The 20,683-nt window shown below is 41.8% G+C and overlaps 1 long non-coding RNA gene across 3 annotated transcripts in view; it reads right to left on the reverse strand.

The window, feature by feature from the left end:
• Window positions 1–10,348: 10,348 nt before the first annotated feature.
• Window positions 10,349–20,683, reverse strand: part of LOC142427438 (uncharacterized) — a 66,562-nt gene continuing 56,227 nt past the window's right edge. For all 3 annotated transcript variants that reach the window (XR_012780058.1, XR_012780059.1, XR_012780060.1), the window contains 3 exons: window positions 19,238–19,349; window positions 15,405–15,531; window positions 10,349–11,438 (listed from right to left, as the gene is read on the reverse strand). This is a non-coding gene — a long non-coding RNA (uncharacterized LOC142427438). The remainder of the gene's footprint in view (window positions 11,439–15,404; window positions 15,532–19,237; window positions 19,350–20,683) is intronic.

A 20,683-nucleotide genomic window follows, 5' to 3' on the forward strand; every position in this document is an offset into this window, starting at 1 on the left:
TCGGGTCTGTGATTTTTTCTTAATCTTTTGGAGTGTTTGGTTGACATATTCAGCTGGTCTCTCATTCAGGGAATATATGTTTACAATGCTTAGTGGTTCATTGTCTATGATTCCCTTGAGCATTAGATAGTATCCTTCCTTATCTCTTTTTATGGTTTGTACTTTGAGGTCAATTTATTCCGAGATTAGGATTGCAACCCCTGCTTTTTTTGTATTGCTGTGTACTTGGTAGGTCCTTCTCCAGCCTTTGATTCTCAGCCTATTTTTGTCTGTAGCCTTGAGATGTGTCTCCTGTAGGCAGCAAATGGATGGGTTGTGTTTTCTAAGCCATTCTGCTAGTCTCAGTCTTTTAATGCCTGCGTTCAGGCCACTGATTTCAGGGTTATTATCTCCATCTGTGGACTCTGTGATGCCATTTTATACCTTTTGTGTTGGGAGTTTTCCTACTTTCCTTTCTCATTAGTGTGTGTTTTTTGTGTGTATCATTCTTGACTTCTTTCCATCCTTAAACCAATGCTATCTTGGGGTCTCTTTTCTCCTTGTTGTGCTCTGGGTGAAGTTGTTCTATGTATTGGTCTCTTATTTGTGCTTGGTGAGTGTTGTTCATCTGCCCATACTGAGTCGGCGAGGATCTTTTGTAAGGCTGGGTTTGTTGTAATGTAATTTTTGAGTTTTTCCTTGTCTGGGAAGACTTTTACTTCTCCATCGATCTTGATCGATAATTTGGCTGGGTAGATATTCTTGGAGTTGCGTTGTTTTCCTTCAATTTTTGGAGTAATGTTACTCCACTCTCTCCTTTTTTTCATAGTTTCTGCTGATAGGTCTGAGCATATCCTTATGTGGGAACCTTTATATGTGACTGCTTGTTTTTCCCTGGCTGCTGTCATGATTTTCTCCTTTTCCTCAAAGTTGGATAGTTTAACTATTATGTGCCTTGGTGATTTCATCTTGGGGTCCTGTCATGCTGGTGTTCTTTCAGCCTCCTGGATGGTTGCCTGGTTTTCATTCATTAGGCTGGGCAAGTTTTCCTCCAAGAATTCTCTCGCTATTGTAGCAGATGATTCTTTGTTGTGTCTTCCTCCGGTAGGCCAATAATTCTAATGTTCTGCTTCATAGCATCAGACATAGCTCTTAGGTTTTCTTCAGCTTCTCTGATGCTCTTGTTAGATTTTTGTTCACGTTTATTAAAGTCTGCTTGGCTGTCCTCCAAGACACTGATAGGGTTCTCTGATTCCTCCAATCAATTTTCAAGGAACATGATTGTGCTATTGTTTTTCATTATCTCCTCGCTAAGCTCCTGTATCGTTTCATCCTTTTTCTGTATTGTTTCCCTCATATCCTGCATGGCTCCAAGCAGCATTCTGAGTTTCTTTGAGTGGCATCTCAATGTCTGCTTCTTCTATGTATGTTGTTATGTTCAGGACATCTTCTGCCTTTGTCTTTTTTTCTCCTGTTTTTTTCGTTGAAGTCGTTAGGGGTGATGGCTTTTTGCGTTGAGTTATTTTAGAGGGACCAGGTGCCATTTTCTAGTCTCTCTCTGGAAGACTTACAGGAATGCTTCTTCGAACTGCCTACAGCTGATTTTGCTATGGTATTAACCTACCACTTTATCTTCCTGTGGCTTCCCTATCAGGGGAGTACCCCAGATGGCAGGTCGGCTGCCTGCCCCAGTGTTGCACAGGCTGGGCTGATGTTCCTGTTATTGGTTTGAATGTTGAAAAGTGTTGGCTGAGCTGCCTTATGTCCCCAGGTACTCAGGCAGGAACTCCCTGGTGAGAAGTCTGAGGAGTATCCCCTAGAGAGCAAGCAGGCCTTTCCCTAGCCTTTGGCTATCTAAGCAGGGTGGAGCTCACCTAGCTGGGTGTGGCCAAGGCGCAAATGCCCTAGGGCAATGGGAGTGCCCCATATGTCTGCAATGGAGCATGAGAGAGCAGGGTAGGAATAAAGAGCAGGGGGAGAAAAATTAAAATGTTAGACTAGACTCTGCAGGGGTATAGGGAAGTGAGGGAAGCAAAAGCAACTATGTAGCTGAGTCCCACTCCCTGCCTGTGGAGCTACAAGGGCTTACTCCCTGCCCCAAGCCCCAGCTGCTATCCACAGCTGAGCCCCAAGAGTCGCAAGAAAGCTGCTGAGCAGCCCCCAAAGAAGTGGGGGGACACAGAGCAGAGATGTTAACAGATGCAGCAGTGTAGCTGAACCCTGATCCCTGCCTGTTGGGCTGTGGGGTGTTGGGTTTAGTCCCTGCTCAGACCACGTAGGCACCGCAAGCTGTGGCCATGACATGAAAAAGCTCCTGTGCAGCCCTCCACGGCTGTGTTGGAATAGAGAGCAGAGATATAAACAGAAGCAACAATCAATGTAGCTGAACCCTGATCCCTGCTGGTGGAGCTGCCAGGGTCCTGTCCCTGCCCTGAGGCAGGCAGGGGAAAACTGTGGCTGTGTTTAGACCAAGCCCTGCTACAGGCTCCAAATGGCCCCGGCTCTGGCAAATACATTGGCTGGGCTCCAAATGGTCCCGGCTCCAGCAGTTACAGCGGCTGGGCTAAGGTCAAGCCCCCGGCGGCTTCCAGTGATGTAAGCCAAAACCCACAGCCCTTCAAAACCCAGTGGATATGCGCCTACTTATCTTTATGATGCACCTCCTGCGATCCAGCAGCGTTGAATTTCCCTCTAAGCAACTCTCCTGGGCTGGATTCTGCAGAGTCCCCCTGGCATGTGTGACTACGTTGCCATCGTCCTGTGGGCTCGAACTGATAGTCCTTAAATTGGGGATAGGATTTAGTGCAAGCCCCAAACCCATTCCTTGATCTATTACTTTATTACCTTTTATTTGATAAAATTAAAATTATTTAACTTGGCAACCACTGTATAGGTCATATTGTTCCATAGTTCAATTCTGTCCAAACGAATTGTGCAATTTCTTGCATACTCATACATGTTTTCCAAATGATAGGGTTCCTTCCTAGACTTCTTCAAATCATCTCCCTTTTTTCTCCTCCACCCTTCAAGCACCCTAAAACCTTGTTATGCTTTCTTTCCCTGTGGGCACAACATCCCTAGGTTTCATTTTCTGAAAAATAACCAAACAAATTACACTGCTTCAAGACGGTGAGCTCCAATGGCGGCACACCTGTGAGAAACAGCCTAATGTAGATGAGTATAAGCAGACTGCAACAGAACAGCCACACAGTTGCCAGGATAATACGTCTTAACACAGCACACTTGCTGTACCAAGACTTGTTTGTTAGACAACCAATAGTAGACAGCTCTTGGTACAGCTATTTTCTTCAACCCCAGACACCATGTGTTTTCCAGCTTAATTCCTCAGGTTACAGTGAGTCTGGGGTAGAATCCAGTTCCCCCAGTGGAGTTCCCATTTGGGGATCCCACAGAAGCAGCTCTGCAGCATGACTTGTACTCTGAGAGTCAGGATTCAGTTTCCCACTGTTCTGTGACATCTGACCTGGCTTCCCAGGTAACCCCAGAGTCCTAAGTCAGCTCTGCTCTCCGAGTGCAAGTCATGAAATACCCTCCCTACCTGTTGATCCGAAGAGCACCTGCAGTCTCTCCTTACTCCACTTGGCTGTCAGCTCTCCTTTCCCACACCCGAGCAGACACGCACTTACGTTCACCCAAAATTGACTGTTCCATCTCCCCTCTTCAGTGCTGCCCACGCCCTACCATCACTAAGCCTCACCCCTTTGAGAGGGCCACCACCCTCTCCAGGGGACCTCACCCCAGATCCATATTGCTACTACTCAGCATCCTGCCCCCTTTCCCCCACCAATGGATCCCAGCTATCAGGAGATCAGGAAGTGTCCTCTGGCCAAATGACCTCCACTATACTTACCTTGACCAGAGGATTTGTGGTTCATGGCACTGGTCCAGCTCTTTCCCAGGCGATCTAGCTCCTAGCCAGAGGGCCTGATGACGTGCAAACTTGAGCTTGTGCCCTTTCTGCGACTTTTTCCAAGTGGAGTGAACTTAAATAGCATTTGTCCTTTTGTGCTTGACTAACTTCACTAAGCATGTCTTCCAGATCCTTCCACGACTTGAAGTGTTTCAATGCTGCTTTTTAGGGATTCATATTATTTGTGTGTTTACATCAGAGTTGTTTTTTAATGTATCCACTTTTCTCTTGATGGGAATTTAGGCTGGTTCCAGCTTCGTGCTATTGTGAACTGTGCTGCAATGATCATGGGGGAACACATGTCTGTTCGTCATCTCTTTCTTATTTCTTTGGGGTATATGCCCAGTAATGGTATTGGTGAGTCAGATGGTAGTTCAATTTCCATATGTTTTAGGTATCGCCATATCTCCTTCTATAGTGGCTGTACATATTTACATGACTACTAGCAGTTGTACAAAAGTCCTTATCCCACCAGACCCTGTCCACCCTTTATTGTTCTGTTATGTTTTGTTTTTAAATTGGGATACATTACTGGGCTTTAGTTGGTATCACATTGTTGTTTTGATTTCCAATTCCTCAATGACTACAGACCTAGAACATTTCCACATGTGTTTATTAGCCATTTATCTATCATCTTGTATGAATTGTTTGTTCAGGTCTTTAGCCCATCTTATCAAAAGTTTTTTTCTTGCTATAACCTTGTAAAATTCTGTGGATCTTAATCATTAGTCTTTTATATGATGTGTCATTACTAAATATCCTTTTCCAGTCTGTGGGCTCTCTTTTTACTCTTTTATTAAATAAACTCTATTGATTTACACAAGTGTTTTCTTTTTCATAGGTCCCATTCATCTATGTTACCTTCTATGGAGTATGTTTCTTTTGTTAATTCTGCCAACCCATGTATTCCCTGGACTAATGATCCTGCTAGCTCTGGATTTTACATGTAGGTGTTTAATCCACCTGGAGTTATTTTAGTACATAGAATGAGATATTTCATTTCATTCTTCTGCAGGTGGTTATCCAGATTTTCCAGCACCATTTATTGAGGAGGGCACCTGCTTCCCATTTAATGTCTTTTGGGCCAATGTAAAAATCAATTGTATGTGGATGTTTTTATTGTTGGGTTTTCTGTCCTGATTCATTGACCTGAGAATATTGGTCTTTTAAAATAAATTTATATGCTGTTGGATTCTATTGACCAGGGCTTTGTTGAGGATTTGGGCATCTATATTCATGAGAGATACCAGTCTGTATTTCCAGAGGTTATTGTGGTTTGGGGCAAGGGAGGAGTATAACCAATCCACTACAGTCCCTTATGTACCCTGTGAATTATTTTTAGAAGAGTGCACTTTTATTGTGCTTATAACAGTGGTTTCCTAAACAGCTCAGAATTATCCGCTGTTTATGCGTGGTCCTGGGGTGTCAATTTTCTATTACAATGAATGGCCCAGGGAGGAGTGTACATTCAGAAGTGGATCAGGCTACAGTCTGGGCACCAGTTCTGAAAGGTACCTGGCCTGTGCAGGACAAGTGCCGGAAACCTGGAAATACCAGGTCCTATTTCTACTAGCACGGTGAGGCATTTTGTGATTCCTTTCTCAAAGCAATATAGAAACACCTCCACCGACACCTAGCCCTGCACCTGGCAGATTCCAAGCACTCCTGTTTCCCCAGTGCTGAGACTCTCTCCACGTGGCCTGATCTAATCATCTGCAGGAAGGAGCTGGGCATAGCTAGGGATTATCACCAGTGGGAGCTCTCCTCCCTCTGCAGACCATGTGGTTCACCATCAAGCCTCCAGTTGTCTCTGCAGGCTTCTGTGGGATGATCCTGAAGTATCAACAGTTCGGCCGGGAGTTGCCACAGCACCTGCAAGGGAAGCAAAGCACAGGAAGGTGCTGTGAACTCCGACGGCATGATTGAGAGCACAGCTGTGCTCTCTGTGGATAAACCAATTTAAAGGACACCTGGTATTATATCCCAGGCCCCAACCCAGCTACCTACCTGCAAATTTGGCAATCCCACAGCAGTGAGCTGTTCACAGGGCCGATCCAACACTTAGCTTTCCTTTTAAATATATTTTTTCACTTGCTTTGCTTCAATTTAAAGGTAGATGTACAAAAATAGCCTTATTCTTCCTTCCAATAGTATCCCCCTCTATTGTAATGTAAGGTCAACTTAACAGCATGAATCTGTTAAACCATTGTCTGCGGTCCCCAGCAAAAGCACAGTTTACCAACAAATACTGCATGCAACAGTACTTTGCACACACAGAGAAGAGATGGAGCTGGCTCATCAGTAACGGGTCTCACTACCCCCAGCCAGCAGTCTCACTTTGCGGCCAGTGCAGGGATGTTGTTTTGTAAGCATCCTTCGTTTGAGCTGCTAAAAGAACAGTGTTCCCTCCTCACCAGCAAAGATGACAAAATAGGGCTGTGCTATGAGGGAGAATCTACTGGAAGGCAGGGAGTTAGTTTTGTCGTCGTCGTTTGTATTCCTTGTAATATATTTAACAATCAGTTTGGGGAATGTTAGCATGTGTTCAACCAAAGGTAGAAGGGGCAGGCTGTAGGACACCAGACCTAAAGAGTATGTTTGAACACAGAAGCCCCTGAAAAGGCAGTGATCCAGCAAGGTCACCACATCCCAGGAGCCAGACTGACATAATTGATCCTAAACACAACTGGTTCAGTCCTGGACTCCAGGGAAGGACAGAAGAGTACACTTGGACTGCCTTCTTCCTCAACTTGCAATTCCTTTTGGGTTCACCTCAGATGTATTTTGCAATTGGGGGTAATTCTCTTGAGTTTTGTTATGTGTATTTCTGTTTAACAGTATACGAACCCAGAATTGATAAATGTATAGAGGCAGCAAGACAAACAAGGATTTCTTGGAGATACAGTGGGGCAATGGGTGGGGTAAAAGGGAGCCGATATTAAAAAGTTCAAGAAAGATGTTTTCCTCCTGCTTGATGTGATGGAACTGTGGGATGATATGATATCTATGTTACTATGGGTAGACTAGAGAAACAAATTCATAGACACTCACGTCCTTGAGAAATAGCTTTATGTACAAGAGAACTCAAATATCAAGAAAACATCCCAGCCCAGTCCAGATCAATTCCTTAAGTCCAATCTTAGACCATATGTCCGATACGTATTTTTAAAGTCTTCTTCAGACTCACAAAACACATGCAATGATGCCAAATGCAGCAAGAGCACAGGCCAGTGGGTGGGAAGTCTTCTGGATCTGGTGGCATTGTAAGCATCTCAGCGCTCGCATGGGTCCACGTGATTTCTCCAGCTGAGAGCACTCACATAGTTCCACATGTCTTGTCAGCTGCAATGTCTCCCAGGAAGTCAACAGAAAGAGACAGAGAGAGACAGACTCCTACATTCAAGGAGGAATGAAGGAGTTCCCAGAATCCTCAGGAGGCCACTCCAACACAGAGGCCACATTGGCTATGATCTGATTAACTGGCTAGACTCCACCCCTTCACTCTTAATCCTGTGAAATTGACAAATGATTATATGACGACCACAGCTAACTATAAGATGGTTTGGGCAAAAAACAAATAATCAAATAAAATAATAAACATAGACTATTTCATTATGAAATTTTTTATTGTAAATTCAGTTATTGGTTTATATCACAATCCCTTTCCTGTTCAATATTTTAAAGTTTTTGAAATATTGTACTGGCAAGAATTTCTGTCCGTTTGCAGCTATGTGTGCAAAACTTTCTGTCATGTATTGGAACATATTTTTCTCATGAAACATGCAACAAAATACTATTTGCAACATTCTTCTCAGGTGTAGTTCAGTGGCATTAGAGTATTGTTTTCAACAATTAAAAACATCTGCAAAATTTCCCATCAAACATAACAGAAAACCACCCCCAAAATAATTCTGACTAGAAACTTTCCCCTTAACATCAAATAATTAACTAAAACGTTCCAGTTTCAATTATTTTGAATAGAAGCCTGATTTAAATACTTCCCCGTTCCTCTGTAAAGAAGGCAGCCTAAATCCTGTAGAATATCTTTGTCTTTGAGCCAGATTTTCTTTACCAGTATTTTTTGTGGCGTATATCTCAATATCAAAATCTGTATAAAGAGCTATGTCTGTAGATCATACTTCCTTTCACTGTATCCAGCTCACAGTGTTTGCAACTTGTAGCACTCTCTACCTCTAAAGCTTTTCCCACTGAGGGACCAGAGGTAAAAATAACCTCAGGGAGAAAGTTGACTTGCAGGGGTGCTTAGGCCCCACAGGAGCCTGGATACAGACTGCAGTTAGAGCTGCTGTGCTGACCACTATGGTAGCTCCAGTGCCCGTGTTTGGAAATCTGCAGAGACAACTCCAGGTAACACTCCTGACCAACAATCTGAATGCTTATGACCAGAGAAAATGTTACTGTGTGCCCCACAGAAGTTGGAAGACTGTGTAAGCCCAGGAAACACCTCTCCTGTATGTGATGGGTTGCTGTCAGCAGGGGGCTCAGAATACCCATCACCCACAGAGGGTACTAATCCATGGGAAGAAATATGACCTTCTTAAGACTTCTGTGGGTTCCTGTTTCCCCACAAATAACCTTGTTGGTAGGAAACACTTTTTTTCCAATATTAAACATGGACTATAACGCAGTATATTTTATCCTTTCCCAAATATTCTGAAATGTTATAGGGGAAAGGAGTTTTAGGGAGACATATACTTGTTTCCCTACGTGGTCAAAGGAATGAAAAGATTCAGGTAGGCCTAGTCTTGATTCCATTGCATGGTAAGCATAGAGATTGTCTTTAATTTCACCAGATCATCTGTGTACTTCTGATGGTAATAGATGTAAAGCTACATTAAACTTAAAATCTGCACAGATGTCCGCATGATTGGTAGAGTGAAGACCTCAAAGAGAGGGCTGTGTTCTCTCAAGGACTCCACCAGCATCACTTTTCTAGTGTGAGTCCCAGAGGCAGGGGCCCCATTCAGCCCTTTCCACCTTTACATACCATGCACCTCCCACACGCAAATGCCTGACAAGAACCCAAATAAAACCACAACATGCAAGGACTTAAATTCATAATCCTTCTCACCTGGAGAGCATTTTCTGGGTGTCACGAATCTTATCCACATGAACATGAAGCATGTGTGGGTTTTCCTCTTTCTGGCAACTCAGGGTGGTGAGTGGTTCAGGGAGTCAGACATGAAGTCTGGGAGTGAAGAATCGGGGCACATGACTCACTGGGTTTCTCTCTATCCCCAGCTGTATAGGCCCAGGTGCAGGTACAAGAGTCAGGCCCTGGACTAGTGAGGCCCTCACAGACCCTATCTCTCACTTGTGCGGTCTCTAGATTGTCTTTAACCAGCTATCATGTGACCTGGGTCCACCGGGCTCCAGGAAAGGATCTGGAGTGGATTGGGATAATATGGGAGAATGGGGGGCGCAAACTATAATCTAGCTCTCCAGTACTGAGTCAGCATCACCAGGGATACATCCCAGAACCAGGTTAATTTAAAACTGAGCTCTGTGAATCCTGACGTCACGGCCATGTATTACTGTGCAAGTTACACAGTGATGGGAACTCAGTGTGAGCCCAGACACAAACTCAGTTTCAGCAGAGACAAGGGAATGAAGGCAGTGAGGCTTTCCTCTCAGAAGCTGTGGTTTCCCCACCTTGTCAGCACTTCTCCAGGGACTACCGTGTATAGTCTAGGGAACCTTCATGCATCTGAGGAAGAACATGCACTCTGTGGAAGTCTGGAAGGTCATCTGTCGCCAAGATGGTGGGCCATGTCAGTAGAGGGACAGCAACACAGAACACGGGTACCCATATGGTAAGTCACAACTGTCCGTTCACACACTTGGCCCAGGCCAAACTCCAGCACCTCTTCCTTTGTTTTGAAAGCTTTGTTACACTAACTCCAATGAAAGTTTTTCTTGTTGAAAATTTCTCATGATTAACGAGATCTGATGTCCACATATAAGATGTTCCACATTTAATTCATGCAAAGGGCTTTTTTCCTTTTGTCAAATCTCTGATGTGCTGTAAGGCATTGTGTCTGGCTGAAAGCTTTTCCACATTCATCACATATATGGGGTTTCTCTCCAGTATGAGTTCACTGATGAACAGTAAGAGAAGCCATCCAGATAAAGGCTTTTCCACATTCATGACATACATGGGGTTTCTCCCGAGTGTGAATTAGCTGATGAACAGTGAGAGAAATCTTCTGGATAAAGCCTTTGCCACATATATAGGGTTTTACTCCTGTGAATTTTTATATGAGTTTTGAGATTTCCTTTACGAATGAAGCTTTTGCCACATTCACTACATTTATGTGGTTTCTCTCCACTATGAGTTTGCTGATTAATAGTGAGAGCAGTCTTCTGGATAAAGCCTTTTCCACATTCACCACATACATGGGGGTTTTCTCCAGTATGAGTTCGCTGATGAACAGTAACTTTACTCTTTCTGATAAAAGCTTTTCCACATTGACTACACACATGGGGTTTCTCTCCAGTATGAGTTCGCTGATGAACAGTGAGAGCATGCTTCCGAATAAAGGCTTTTCCACATTCACCACATACATGGGGTTTCTCTCCAGTATGGGTTCACTGATGAATGGTGAGAACATTCTTCGTGAGAAAGGTTTTTCCACATTGACCACATACATAGGATTTCTCACCAGTATGAGTTCGCTGATAAACAGTAAATTTACTCTTCTGGCTAAAGCCTTTGCCATATTCACCACATACATGGGGTTTCTCTCCAGTATGAGTTCGCTGATGAACAGTGAGAAGAGTCTTCCTGATAAAGGCTTTTCCATATTCACCACATATGTGGGGTTTCTCTCCAGTATGAGTTTGCTGATGAGCAGTGAGATCACTCTTCCTAGTGAAGCCTTTCCCACATTCACTGCATACATAGGACATTCCTGCCACATGAGGTTCCTGATGTCCCTTGAGGTATGATACACTGTGAAAATTTTTCCCACATTGCAAGCATTTTCCTAGCTTTTGTCCTTCATGACTTTTTTGATAATGTTCATTGAGTTTGAACATTTTCTTGAATATTTGCCCACACTGACTGCATTCGTAGGTCTTATCTAGTATACCAATAATCTGGTGTTCATAGAACACAGAGTCTTCAATGAAGGTTGTTCCACATTTATCGCCTGTGTGTAGTTTCTCAATTTCATCAGACTCCTGATGCTGAATGCACTGTGACTTCATGAACCTGGGTGGTTCACACTCAGGGAATTTCATTTCAGTATTAAATTGCTCTTGTTCACTGTGGAGAAAAGTTTTCTCATCTTCTGTATTTTGTTGCTTCTGTTCTGATTTAATTCCAGAATGATTAAATCTGATTTTACATTTTTTTCATGTAATCCAAACATCTCATAAGTTTCCTTTGGAGGAAAATTATTTTTATGCTGAGAATATGTATTACATTTGTAGCACCATTCCATTCTGTCAATGCATCTTTCACATTGCAAGTGCTCAAGCAAATGATCATCATCTTTCTGGATTTCTATAAAAGAACACAACATTGACTCTTTTAAATATCTTGGTTTTCAATGGACCCCATAAAATACACATTGATATAAAGTAGATCTTTAGTGACAACCCTCTTTTATGACTATAAATAAAACACTATGCTTAATGTTTATTGCCCATTGGACGAAATACAATCATGTAAACAATTCAAATGGTAAAAATAGTTACTATAGAAATCAGGTTGGATATGAAAGTGATAAATGGACACAGGTTTGATATTTGCTTAAAGAGGTACATGAATACATACAACAAACATAACAGAAGGAAGACATGAGACCAATAGACCACAGGAGTGATATGACTTGCTAATTCCATTTGGTAGAGGTTAAATGTATTCATTTAATCAATCTTTACTGAAAGATAACTAAGTGCTAGATAAAGTTGGGAATGCGAAACATGGCGAATATTCTACTTGGGAGAAAACCATTTTTACAGGTATATATGAAAGGGATTATGGTACAGAAACACATTCCTTATGTTTGTGGAGCCTGTATTTTAGCTCACAGCACTCCTCTTACAGTGCTGTCCTGTGGTGGCGTGCAGGTTGCTGTGATGCCAGAAGCACTGCCACCCAGTGTTTCAAATACAAGCAGGACCACCGATGGTGCACAGGTCTTAGTGGATTCTCCAGAAATAGGGACTGGGAGGAAGATCTGGTGATCGACTTCTGGAACATGAACCCCTCAGGTTTAATGGCAATGAAATAACACTGAACAAGTACTAAATCCTCAAAGTACAGTCAACCATAATGATGTAGATGGAGGAAAAGCTTTGGGGACCTTCAGTGCTTGACATGGCATGACTGAAAATGAGAAAAAATAGCTGCTAATATCCTCTAGTAAATGGAAAATGGCATACATGCAATATTGTCATGAAAAATTGCAAGTTGTCAAAACAAAATGGAATGGTAAAAATTGATAGTGTATGCATTATTCAACTTTAATAGACTGGTACTGGCTATTTTTAATTAGATAATCAAGTGGTTTATAAGGCTGAGATCGACAAATTCAAGAAGATTGGCATCATATTCATTATCCAAAAGCACACTGCAATATCTTCCCTGATGTATAATTTTGTCAGTGGTAGGCTAATATTCATATGCCTGCAAGCAAGACCAGTTAGTACAAGTGTTATTCAGTTTTGTGCACCAATTAAAGCAAACATAGAAGCATTCACAAAGTTGGAGAAGAGTCCCAGTCACATACTCTTAGTTAAATATCATCGCCACACTATCCTTTCATTGTAGTGCCACCTTAATGATACCTCATACAAGCGCATGGCTAATTACTATCTGCCAGCAGCTTTAACGACAAGAGCAGACATGTTGTTGTTATTGTTCTCCCCGCTCAGGAGACAATTACTCCACTCCACCTACCCTCAGCACCGGTCTTAAGTTGCTCATCCAATTATTTCAGGGATCCCGAGGCTAAAGATCCTGCCTACCTTGTTAGGTAGCTAGGTGTCTGCCTGTGTTTGTGTGGGAGGCGGGGGAGCTGCATGCCCTGAGATTATATAAATTGGTGAAAGAATGCAAAGCCTTTTTATTTCTGCCCTTCAATTACACACCAGTCCTTTAGGACCCATCCAGTGGGCATTTAAGAGAGAAAGAGATAATTGATTCCTTAAGTGACAGCAACAAAGGGAACCTGATTGCTTTCAAAGCTAGGCATCTTTCAGCTGAGAAGCAAGAAGTCAGGCACCTGTAGCAGCTGTATACTAACATCTTCCTGGAGGGCAGTTGGGGGGAAATCTCTGTCTGGAGATTGCTCATTAGCAGTTCTAGCTTTGGGACTTGTGGGGGTTTTCTTCCAGCACTAGAACTGGTCTTCCAAGCCCTGTGGTCAGGAGTACAGATATAAGGCTGCTGCTCACACTTTCATCCAGGTTCTGTTTACCACCACAATAATGAAATTGAGGGGAGAAGGGATAAAGGAGAGCTGATATCAAGGAATTAAAGAAGAAAAAGTTTTCAAACTGTGGTAGCTATTGTACAGGACTGCTCCATGTAATTGAACTATGGGAAGTTATGATATCTATAAGAGCTCCCAATAAAATATTTAAAAATATATATTGAAATTTTCACATGAATTTTTCAGCCTGACATTGATCAACCAAACAATCATACACACTGATAAGTGTAAAATTTGGGGAAAGTAGCAGTAGTTGGAAAATGTGACCTTAGTAACAGAAATGACACACAGGTTCACTAATAACATTTTGAGACTAATGATGAATTCATAGCAAATTCCTTATTAAACACCAGAAATGGAAACTACACATATGGATTTTCCGGAATGGAACAAATGAAAATCAAATCAACCACATCTACAGAAAGAAATGGTGGAGAAGCTTATAAGTCAAAACACGCCCAGGGGTTAACTGTGGAACAGATCATAAATTGCTCAAATCCAAGTAGAAGCTAGCCAAAGTAGCTAGAGCACAGCTTAGAGACTATGTAAAGAATAAACATGAGGAATAAAAGTCTGACTGAAGACTAATGACAGAGACCAGATGAGATGTGGGATGAAATGAAAGGCAACTTACACATGGAAACCAAAAGGCTACTCAAGAGACAGAAAAGAAAAGAGAGCAATATTGAATGTACTATGCATTGTTTGAATAACAGCAATAAAACCTATTGGAATATACTGCAAAAATGTTCTTTAGAAGCAGCAACAGTCATCTTTCGTGTATTGGACCTGTTAAGAAGGGGTGGGCCTAAGGAAGGGACACTACATAGTAAGAAATATATAGCAGACATTGCTTAATTTAAAAAAAACATGCCCTTTCCACTTACAAAAATTATTGGAGGAACAGACAACTTAAAAAAATCTTACAGGTAGAAAAAAATGTAAGGTACAGTGCTAAAGTATACTTTAAGCTGATAATTTTCTTGCTAGGAAGATGATTTTAGATACCCGGAAACAACAGAAGTCATAAATATATTTCACCAAAAGGAGTAAAATATGGGGAAATATGTCTGTTAAAGAATTCCAACAGAGAAGGCAAATTGACCATCTCTCTAAGAAAACAGAAAGAACTGACATCACCTGCATGAAGAAAACTTTAAAGGAACAGGACACCAAATGAGAATATGGACACCAAATCTTTAGAGAAACTCCAAGGGGGGAAGCTAAGGAAGCACAAAGGAGACCCGTTTATGGTGGGAGCTCAAGATGCAAGATGGTGCTGCATACTGCAAATGGATATCCATTCTTACTCAGTAGGGGAGGAATGTGCTGTATTCAGAGGACAGTTACTAATTCAGAGTTCTCTGTTTGGAGAGAAGTGTGCAAGACAGATTTTCATAGTAAAGTGGAAACATAAAAGAAGGGAAAATTTCAGAATGTTAAAGAAAATTATGGAAGCAAACACACTTAGTGTAAAACAAGAAAATGGAAATCTAATCTCATAAGAGCTACAGGTGTACTTCCCTCAACATCTTGGACAAGTGAACTCTCACATACAAAGTAGCACACACTTTTATGCATTTTCTGACACCTTTCATAGATATGAGGCCTTCTCCCTGTTCAATCAACTACCCCAGCCAATTCCCCTTAAGGTGTTTTGACCATGCATCTGAGAAAATTCCACTATAGTTTGCTTCTAATACCAAACACAGTTCTCTTGTTCCAATTGAGAGAAAGCTTCTGGGGTGACAATTAGATAACCTGTTTAAGGGAAATTACAGAATCTTGGACACACCAAAATTAACGTAAAGTGTGTAAAGACTGCAGTTTTGTATTTCTAGAAAAATAATGTTCAAAGGAACAAAGTAAATAGCATTCTTTCAAGGGTAGAAGACCTAACCCACTAACCTAGGATGAGAAAATGCAATGAGAATCTACCTCTTTGAGAATACCACAAACACCGCAAAGTTTTTAACATATAAGACAGGAAAAGCCAGTGACGAGGTCAATGACTTGAGAATTCTCCTCACCAATGGAAACCAGGTTGTGATAGTTCTCCAACATCACATCCTGATATAGGGTTTTCTGAGCAGAGTTCAGGAGCTACAATTCCTTCCGGGTGAACTTTACAGCCACATCGTTGAATGTCAGTGGTTCCTGTAGTAAGAGGGGTCTACTTAATGAAGTATTTTCCATTTGAAGATTTAAAAAAAATATATCTTACAGTAAAAAAAGGAAAACAATAATAAAAACTATTGTGGTAGTTCATTCCATAATGCGTCATTAACTGAGGACTTGGTACAAAAATATTTTACCTTATTTCTACATTCACGACCATCAGCCGAGAAAACTAGCCCTAATTTTAGAAAGATCTCCAGTGTTCTGAGAAATAAATGTTTTCAAATACATTCTCCAGGTCAAATACAGTGCCCCCACAATAGCTAGCTCCACATTAAGGAGCAGGCTTAAAGGAGCTCCCATAGTAGAGGAATCATTTCTGTACCTGGCTACTTCACTATGCCTGAAGGTTATCTGTATATCTGAGCAATCAGGTTCTAGAGCCAGCCCAACATAAATGTAGCAAACACCTGGGGAGGGCACAGGGCCAGTTTGAAGTCAACTAACACTAGGTCAAGATGGTAACTCAGCATCTTGCTTGTTTAGAATTTTACCCGCTTATGATATGACCCATTAACTATGTACATGCTAACTGCATGACACGAACGCCTTATGGAAAGACCTGTAAGCTCCATTATATATACCCACTGGAAAATATATTCACTCTCTCAGGCCTGACATGGGAAGAGAGCCCCTGTGTCCAGCTGTCTGCTCTCTGTCTTTTAATATTTTCACAATTGCAATGTCACTCCTGAGGATCACTTTTGGAGTGTTGGGGACCCCAGTGCCTGAAAATAATGCACCCACTCTTAACATTAGAATTTTGAGTTCCAGTGACATTATCTGAATGTTCTAGAAATAGCTCAGCTTTATAATCACACAAGGTAGATAAAGACCTATTTGTTATTAAATGGCATTAGGATTTCTACCAGCATCACCATTATTAGAGGCTCGGTACCTTCAGTGGCAATAAGTACTGGGAACAGTGCAGATGGGGGAGGTCAAACATACCTCAACTCTCCAACACTTTTTGTCAACTCTAAAACAAGTCAATCCTTCCACACCACTCTGTCTCACTTCTGGGTTTGATAATCTGTTGCTGTGGTCACACAACACTCAATAGATCAAAGTGGTCTATTAATGAACAAGGTACAACTCGGGATCAGGAACAAGAAGCTATAAGTCAGAACCAAGATCAGAATGTTCATAGACATTATCTCCCTTACTGAGTGCAGAACAACTTTCTAAGCTCTTAAAGGCCACCTTAGGACAAGCTCCTCTTGACAACCTTAGGACAAATTCTCCTCAGCCACCTTTGGAGTGAATTATCTTAACTTTAATTGCAAGGTCCTCTTGAACTTGCCATCTTTCACCACATGCTCTCCAAGGCGCCCCCAGCCTAATTCTGCTGGGTGGATCTCTGGAGCCTTCCTAATCTTGCCTAGGCAGGGAAGATGCTGGGTTGGCCCAAGAAGCCAACATATTAAGAGGGAGAGAGAGAACTGCCTGCAGGCATGGTTTGAGAGGAGACAGTGAGGCATTATCCTGTCATCTGAGCTGTTGATTTGGGTTTATTAGCCCCTGCAGCCACACAGTTCAGAATGAACCCATGGATTAGGGATTTGCAGCTTCCAAAAAATTAATGTGGCATTTCCTTGAATGGCAACTATGAGCTGCCTGTGTGACCTGACTTGAGAGCTTCCTCCACTCTATGAGCCATTAGCTTGCTGTCTGACCTTCCAATTTGGGTTCCTCAGCCCCTGCAACCTATTAGCTGACGAGATTCAACAACTTCTCTTTGTGAGGCAGTGGACTGTGGTCTGACCTGATGATCTGGTTCATCAGCGTTTATAAACAAATCAATGAGGAAAAACCTACAGACTGATTCCTGACCTTTATATAGATCTGGAACTCACCAGCTTCCACATCTTGAAGAGTGATTTATTTACTTGATGACTTTTGAGTTTTGTGAGATGTTGCTGAGCAAATCATGGACCATCTTGAACCTCTACCACATAGGGATGGGTCTACTGCTGCTCCTGCAAAATGAACTGTACTATTCATGGGTCAAGAGCTGCACCAATGGAGACAATGACCAGGGCAGAAGGGACAGAGTGACAGAGCCAATGGTGTCAGGTCCAGAAAGGGCTTTTCAGCCAAGAAAGTGGGACAGGCAGGCAAGATCAAGAAGAGGATATCCAAAAGTAGTTGAGAGGACCATATAAAGATGGAACTAAGAAATGAGCCTATCTTTAGAAGGAAAAATGTCTGATAGGGGACAGGGAAAACAGGCCTTCCCTGAAGAAGAGCAAATGTGCCTACATGGTTCTTTAATATGAAAGTCAATGTGTAGCCTACTAATTCTGGTACCAAATTATACTCTGTTACTGAGTAAAACTTGTACCTGTGACTCTGGACTGTAATTAGTCCATGGCCACTGCAAAAAAAAAAAAAAAAAGAATCAGCTGAGTAGGAGAGGAGTGTGGCAAAGATACTGGTGTCAGACTGGAAAACCATTGGAGGGTACAGGTCTGTCTAAGCTCTGCCTCATATGAATCAGAGCTGATGTTGACAGTTAATTCTCTCTCCTGCATCTCTAGTTAGAGGAGGTGAGATGCTGTCTCATTTTTAAACCACTAATGCAACAAGACCCATTTTAGATGCATTGATGAGAATGCTGCTGTGTGGGAGAGTATTTAACATATCACCTTCAGAAATAAGCATTAAAGAAAGTTACTCAAACAAAAATCCCATGGACTACTGAACTCTCCTAAAGAAGTGATTTTATTTCTCCTTAAAAACCATGTATAGCATATAATTTGAAAGATATGCTGGCCATAGAATAATAAATTATGAGCTGGAAGATAATGTTATCCAAAGAATCCTCAGTGCTATATTATATTCAATGTCAATAGTTTATTGTTAATCCTATGATCAATATATTCCTAATCTTCTCCAGCCAAATGTTGAAATCAGAGTAAAAGTTTAGCTCTAAGTTCTACTATTTCAAATTTCTGCTTTTCCAATGAACTGAATCAGTATTATACAGGCTCCTACAATTCCAGTAGAAAATACAGAAAAGGATAAAACACATCAGAAGCACCTGAGCCTTGGCCATTTTCTTTGGTCCTTAGGACACTACAGGCAACTGGGATGCTCTGTCTTATCTGGATCAGCTCTAATGATGCTCACAAATTTCAATCTCTCGTGAGGAAATCCCAAAAGTAATAATACAAGGCACTCTTCCTCCTTCCTCTAAGCTGCTGGTGATGCACCATCGGCAGGCTGATGGGAGAATACAGTGTAACACATAACCAATAGGTCCAGGTGCTGTTACTGTTCTTTCCTTCTTCTAAACACCCAAAGTCCCCAATACTGTTAACGGTGCCCTTATTGAGTAATGGGAAACATGCTTATACCATGAGCAATAAAATCTAAAACTCATAATGTTCACACATGTGAATAAAAGATTATTTTATAACAAATAGAGATTGGGCAATCAAATATAAATATAAAAAAATAAACAAAGAGTTGGATCCCTACCCCACAGCATACAAACTACCAATTCCTTACTGTGTGACTCTCAAAGAGAATGACAAATCAATGAACCTTTAAGATGATTATGTTAATTAAAGCATCTGGAAACATTTTACATGGGATATATAAAGAGCTATTATAAACTAAAGATTATTTTATAGGAGAACTATAAATTGTAAAATAACTTTAGAAACACTTTTAAACTCACCATCAAGTAGAGTTAGACATATAAGCTGCAGATAGGACACAGGAGAACTGCTGTACAGAGCTTCCAAGATTCTAAAGCCATGACAGGATGCTAATGGGTGTGTACCTCTGACCTTGAGGATAGAAGTCCAACACTTAACACATGTCAAAAACAAGGCTCCATAATAAACATTTATATGACATTTATTAGATTGAAATTTATATCTATACATATATAAATTACATATAAATGTAAATGAAGAAGTATATATCCCCCAATAATGAGTGCACTTTTGAATCCCAATATAGATAATGTTTTTAATATACCATTATTTGTAGTACCTAATGCAGTTAGATCAGTGGTTCTCCACCTATGGGTTGAGACCCTTTTAGGGGTTGAAGGACCCTTTCACAGGGGTTGCCTGATTCATAACAGTAGTAAACTTACTGTCATGAAGTAGCAACAAAAGTAGTTTTATGGTTGGAGCTTCACCACAACATGAGGAACTGCATTAAAGGGTCGCAGCATTAGGAAGGTTGAGAATCACTGAGTCAGACAGGTGGTCTATACAAGTACACAGTCTAGCTATGCCCCCTTAACTTCCTCCAAATTATTTACCTGGGTTTGTCGCCTGCCAATGTGAACGAGGAAAAGTTGTCCCTCATAGTGGTTACTGTCAGGCTGCTAATTGCAAGGTCAGCAATTGGAAACCACCAATTTCTCCTCGAAAGCATGAGTGACATGGCTTTTTACTCCGTTATAAAGTTACAGTCTTGGAAACCCACTGGGGCTGTCATATAAGACAATCGGGCAGCTTGGCCAACAATACATTGGTACCGTTGTGCCTTGTGGTTATGTAAATAAACTGTCTGAAACCTAACCTACAGATTAGTTACTTTGGAATTCATGTTACAACTAATTGAGTTATTTCAGAGACAGAAATTGGGATCTCACTACCAACAAAAAAGAAGAACCAGGGGGACTTCCAGCAAGATGGCGAAGGAGTAACAAACACCAGAGGAACTCCACAGAATTCAAGCTAGGAGAGTTACTTAGAGATAACTGAACACTGCTGGAATGCAGGAGGAGCATCATAAAGACAAGTAGGCACAGACCCATGGGGTTTTGAGGGGCTGGGGGCTTTTGGTTTACTTCAGTGGAGGCCGGCTGGGGCTTGACCTTTGCCCCGCCACTGTCTCTGCCAGAGCCAGGACCATTTGGAGCCTGTAGGGCTGCTTGGTCTCAACACAGCCACAGTTTGCCACCACCTGCCTTGGGGCAGGCACTAGACCTTTGCATCTCCTCTCTGTCACCCTATCAGTCTTGGAGGGCTGTGCAGCAGCCTTTTCTCAACACAGCCACAGCTTGCTGCTACCACCTCCGAACAAGGATTAAACCCTTGCAGCTCCTCTGGCCTGGATAAGGGCTCAGCTACATTGTTGCTTTCTATCCATCTCTTCACTATAT

Source organism: Tenrec ecaudatus, chromosome 15 (genome assembly GCF_050624435.1).
Source record: "Tenrec ecaudatus isolate mTenEca1 chromosome 15, mTenEca1.hap1, whole genome shotgun sequence".
NCBI lineage: Eukaryota > Metazoa > Chordata > Mammalia > Afrosoricida > Tenrecidae > Tenrec > Tenrec ecaudatus.